The sequence below is a fragment of the Papaver somniferum genome, chromosome 4 (assembly GCF_003573695.1).
Source record: "Papaver somniferum cultivar HN1 chromosome 4, ASM357369v1, whole genome shotgun sequence".
NCBI classification, from domain to species: domain Eukaryota; kingdom Viridiplantae; phylum Streptophyta; class Magnoliopsida; order Ranunculales; family Papaveraceae; genus Papaver; species Papaver somniferum.
This window is the reverse complement of record NC_039361.1, coordinates 136,152,544-136,158,543: the sequence shown is the minus strand read 5'-3', so window position 1 is coordinate 136,158,543 and position 6,000 is coordinate 136,152,544.

Genomic DNA, 6,000 nt, shown 5'->3' with positions numbered 1-6,000 from the left:
TGGTTCTTTTAATGATCGTAAATTTGCAGGAATGGGGGTGTCCTTCGAGATGACAATGGTCAGTTTATGGTTGTTTACGCTGAGCATCTTCACCGAGCAACCAATAATGTGGCAGAAGTTTGTGCAGTTCGTCAAGGACTCATTTTGCAAATAAATTGGGAATTCGACATATTGAAGTGGAGTGCGACTCTCAACTCACTATCCATTTCAGGAACTTTTTGTTGTTTTGAAGCCTATCGAGAAAAAAAGTGTTAGCTGTTGTAGGGCCTATGGCCCATGGGTGTGCGGCCCAAATAGAAGCCTAAGGGTTTTCTTTTTAATGTATATAAAGGATACTTTACCTATGTAATAGGCTAATCAATAGAAATCCTTATCTTCTCTGCCTCTGCCTCTTCCTTTTTTTTCCTATTATTCTACTACAGCACGTTATCATGCACGAAGCTATACCGCAGAGCTATATTGGATCGGTTGATTTTTTTTTACATGGATGCGTTACCAGGTATTTCTTTTGAACAAAGAAATTTCGTTTCATAGTATATATTAGGGTTCCACAAAAGCATGATTCTCAAACGTATGGATTTCACCAGATTTTCATGAAAATTTAGTACGTTCATCTTAGTCGTTATTTACTCTGTTAAAATTTAAATCAAATCGGAATATGATGCAATCTTTAAATTTTGATTTTAGTAGAACTGTCTTCGTTTAGTAAACCTTAATTATAACAGTGTTGAAAAACCTAAGCTTAGTATAATTTTAATCGTTGGATTATTCTGTAATTTTTATACGTGGTATATGTTATCCTCATGGATATACCGTCAAACTTTCATAAAGATCCAACCATAGAAATTACTCCAAAGTACGTGATATTTCCTGTTGTGTCCACAGAAACGTGAATTGGAACAGTTATACGGCGTCATAAATATCTTTTTATCTACCTGTTGGATATCTTTGAAATTTTAATATGTTTTTCAAAACATTGTGGTGTATCTACAGTACAAATTTAATCATGATCGGACTATGATGCATTTGTCTGTCGATCAGAACAGTTGAAAGAAAACAAATTCAATTTTTAGGGTTAACGGTATGTTTTGGGCTCATATGCTAATAGTTTCACACTTATTATAAATGGGCCTGAATATTTCATATATAATGGACCATATATGTTTATATTCATTAAACATGACCTTGTCAACCCAATGGACCGGGTCTTGATCAAATAGTTGACCAGACTTTGACTAAACCAATTCGACTTTAATTTGACCTTTTGAACTCAGAAGTACTTGAGCACCACTAAAGAGTCTATGATGTGGAAGTTTCTGTATACAAGTACAATACTTTCTTCATAAAAATCTTCAACTTATAAAGATATACCTTTCAAAGAGGAATACCTTCAACATTTCCAAGGCGACATATTAACTTCAGACGATGTATTGCTTTGAAGGAAGTTTGTCGAAACATTCATTTTCCCCCAAACTTGAATGTTAAGTGGGATGTAATCCACTTGTTAGACTATAATGAGTCAATAACTTTGACAATGGTATGTTGTAAATAAAGCACACCTCACGTTTTGTGGAAAGAAACTCACAAAAGTTTCCATGAGTCAGAGATGTAATTCTGGCTCCAGTAGTAATGATACAAAGAAAATGTATATACCTATAATGGGACAAAGATGTAATTCTGACTCATACCAAACCTTAGTATAAGCATTTTACTGAGAATGCTACAAGCGTTGTAATGCAAGTATCATATATTAGTAGTCAACTACAAGAGATATAGGGAGTTTAAAGGAAAACAAACACACTATATTCTTGGAGAAGGCCATGTCCTAGACATCAACATTAATGGAAATAAGAAATTTTCCAAGTCAATACACTTACCCATTTTTGTTCTTACCTTTATCCAATCGAATTCGTATGGTTAGATTCTATATTTTTGATCCTAAATTGTTGTCTACATGATAGTTTGACATATATTTCATTAGCTAAAATAAATATAAAAAAATTGCGAAGAATTAAATTCATTGTCTGCACTTATGGAATAAAAGTATATCATTTTCATGAGATTGAAATACTCTAAAGAACTTGAGATATACTCAAAATTACTTGAGTTATAAGGATCATTCATACATTATGATGAAAAGTATATCATCTTCATGAACGGTAACACTCTAAAGTAAATGAGATAGATTTTCTTTTGTTACCTAATAAGGTCACACCACTTATTACACGAAACTCTCAAGGAATTTAAAGTAGTTTTTGAACTATTTCCTTATAATGTGATTACGATGATTAGATCATCGAGCGAAGCAATGCTCAAATTTTTTTCCCAAGATGGAACAAAGATTAAGAGTCACAAAAGCTTTATATGTATCGAGAAATAATCACCTTGTTAAATTCCAAAGAGACACATGCAAGTGGAATCATATGGAAAATCACAATGATGAGAATGTGATGGATTGCATATTTTATAGTCTCTAATATATTTGGAAGGAAATATATCTTAGAGAAACTAATGAGTCAATCTAGTGAAATGTAAGTCACTATAGTATTTGGATTATTGAATCCATATTGACTTCGACGATGAAATATTGAGAGTTGACTCATACAGACTTTGACATAACCATAAAGGCACTTTGGTTGTGATATGATGTTTCGTTTTGAAAGGACTCATATGTACATCACTGTGTTTGAGTGGACGAGACAACGAGAAAAACATCGACAGAATGTGAAGTAACAACATATCTCTCAATAAGTGTTCTCTAGAGAACTAGATGCACAAACCCCTTCCCGTTATGCTTTTAAGTAGATGCACAAAGCCTTCAGTAAAATAGGACCGAGACCATCCTAAGATGTAAATGGTAAACGATCCATATTACAAAGAAAACGAGGTGATATTTAGAAGAATATCCATGCAGAATGGGGACCATTAAAGTGACTTATGGCTCTCATGGATTTTTTTTTGACATTTTGGACTAGTTATAGTTCCCAAGTAATGTTGCGTTTGGAAAACTACTAGCAAACATTATACATGTAAGGAATCACCAACCCTTGTAAATGCTAGAGAGTATATATCAAAAGGACTTTATGGTTATTGCATGTTTAATAGGATCAATGCAGAGCATCCTATACCCTATGGTTTCGCAAAGGTTATCTTCAAAGGTTAAATATGGTTCCTAAGGCATGGTTATGCGTACAAACCTACCTTTAACTGCTTGGGGAATATGCAATATAACACGTATATTCACTTATTCGTTTAAGACCCACAGTTGGTCAACCATTATTTGCGTACCAGTTGGTAATTGGATATAAACCTAACATTTTGTGTTCTTACACATTTTTGGTTGCACTATATATGTGCCTTACAACTCCACGTCGTACTATGATGGGTCATCGAAATGATTAAGTGATTATGTTGGACAAGAACTTCCAACAATTATCCGCATTTTAAAACTTTTGGCAGAAGATCTCTTACCGCTATATTTGCGGGTTATCACTTTAATGAGACAATCTTCCCATCGTTAGAGGGAGATAAGAAAAAGTATTTTCTAAGGGAACGACAGGAATTGTCGCGGTGTATTCCCACTGTGTCTCATATTGATTCTTGTACTCCACAAATGTAAATGTGAAGTGAAAGAATAATCGATTTTCAGAATGTACATTGATGTCTCTAAAGTGATGAGATCACACTTACCAGCTGCAAACCTACCTGCAAGGTTACAAATCCTCAATAAGGGATATACAACATAGACTAAGGTGTTGCAACTACACTTAGTGGAAGTGTGGTTGAGGTTGTGGCTCCATAAAAGAAGTTGGAGAGACCACTTGGTTCGATTAATCCTCACTTAGAAAGGAAGTAGGTGAGGAAGGAACAACTTACTTATATCATCAGAAATCATCTCATATGATTCTCTCTGAATATGTCCATGAATCAAACTGGAGAACGCTCTGAAGTTTAATGATTCCAGAGAACAATGACATCCCAAGTGGATTATGAGAATGCACACGAGTCAATGGAAAGATCATGCGAGCATATTGATGATTAATTTCATATACACTTACTTAAGGAAATAGAGCAAGATGAAATCGAACCGTGCTCCTTGTTGCTTAATGTCAACGAATAGCATATTTGGCCTATACAATCCAGGTAGAACTTGGTTCTTTGACAAATATACATGTATTTGGTGTAGTAGTACTAACCAACCAAGTGTAAAGCATATTGGACATACATGATTAATTTTTCATAAAGCATAATGAGAAGAAAGAAGTCTTAAAGTATAAAAACTCGCCTTGTGGCGCGAGGTTTCTCACAAAACCCTGGAATTGTTTTGTAATGAACTTCATAGTATTCAGCTACTCAGTTAGCTTGGTAATTTCAAAAGGACTTGAAATGCAACATATGTATGTGGTTGTTACGTATCTCTGAAAGAATCAAGAGATAGAACTTATTTACAAAAGTACGTACTTGATAGTCTTTTGTTACCCAAATCAAGTGACTCTAAACCACATAATGCATTTACAGTTAGATAGAACTCTCACTTACAGATAGAAGCAATCAGGTGGATGTGGTATACCCGTCTAAATGGCTATTTGATTTGGATGAGATAGACAAGTACGTTATTTTTCCTTGCGTATTCATAAGAAAGTTCTTGATTTTGGAATTGTAGCTACCTATGTCGATGGTACAGACATGATGGGTACTCTTGATGTAATAAGAGACCTTAAAAGCTATTTGAAATCTGAGTTTGAGATTAAAAATCTGGGGAAAGCTCGATCGAAGACTGAGATTGTGGTATATCATTCCACCAGTTTGCATATGTCTAAAGTTGTCAGGCAATTTAATAAAGACATGCATACTGATAGCACTCCCATGATTAGTCAAGGTTCAAATATAAGTAAGTGACCATTTCGTCTAAAGGAAGATGACAAAGATGTGTTGGGGATGAAATTCCCATATATAAGTACACTATACGCATTGTTGTACTTAGTATAGTAATATACTCGATTAAATTTTACATCCTCATGGAACTTGTTAGCTAGATATAGCTCAGCGCCAACGCAACGTCATTGGAATGGTAATGTAACCATGTACTTAAAAGTAACCATTTACATGAGTTTTTTTTTATCCCAGCAAAGACATAAAATGAATGCTTAAGGAACTGCAATCCAAAGGTTGTTGATTATGAAGGAACAATAATCTCTTCTCCAACGAAAGCAATCAGGGGGAGATATGGTAGACTATTTTTTGAGTCATTACCGATATTCAGTTTCGAAAAGTACATGACTAACGAAACTGTTTGGAACAACTCTGAAAGTAATCAGGGGGAGATGCCGATATCAGGTGGAGGATTCAAGGATATGATGTCGACATATTTTACTTCGAAATTGAAGCTGTGTTGTACTCTTTTTTCCTTCGATCGAGAATAGTTTTTTCCAAAGGGTTTTGTTACTCGACAAGGTTTTTAGCGAGACAACACTAAAAACATCAAGTATGTTGAACGTTGAAGATATAGAGATCACGTTGATATTACTGAAAATATCTGAATCAAAGAAATGAAACGCGATATTCTCTTAAGCAACGTAACTTCCAGAATCAACAACATGGTCTTATAAACATTCAAGTCACCAAAGTAAAGTGTGATAAACTCCTTTTGAATGCATTAGACTAATGAAAATTATCTAACATCAGGGGGAGCATCTAATGGTGTGTTGAACTATTTTTCTTCACCGAGGTTGCTTTTTCCCACAGGGTTTTGTTACTCGGCAAGGTTTTTAATGAGACAACAACAAATACCGGGAATATAATTTCCCAGCTAAGGCTATTGTCTTTCCCACGAGGATTTTCTGCCTTAAGAGTTGTGAAGCAACTAGTCAACTTCAACGGAGCAAAGTGATCATCTGCAACGGATCACTTTTACTTGCATCTATCACGTTGTACTCTTTTCCCTTCGTCAAGGTTTTATCCCACTGGGTTTTCCTTGTCAAGGTTTTAATGAGGCAACAT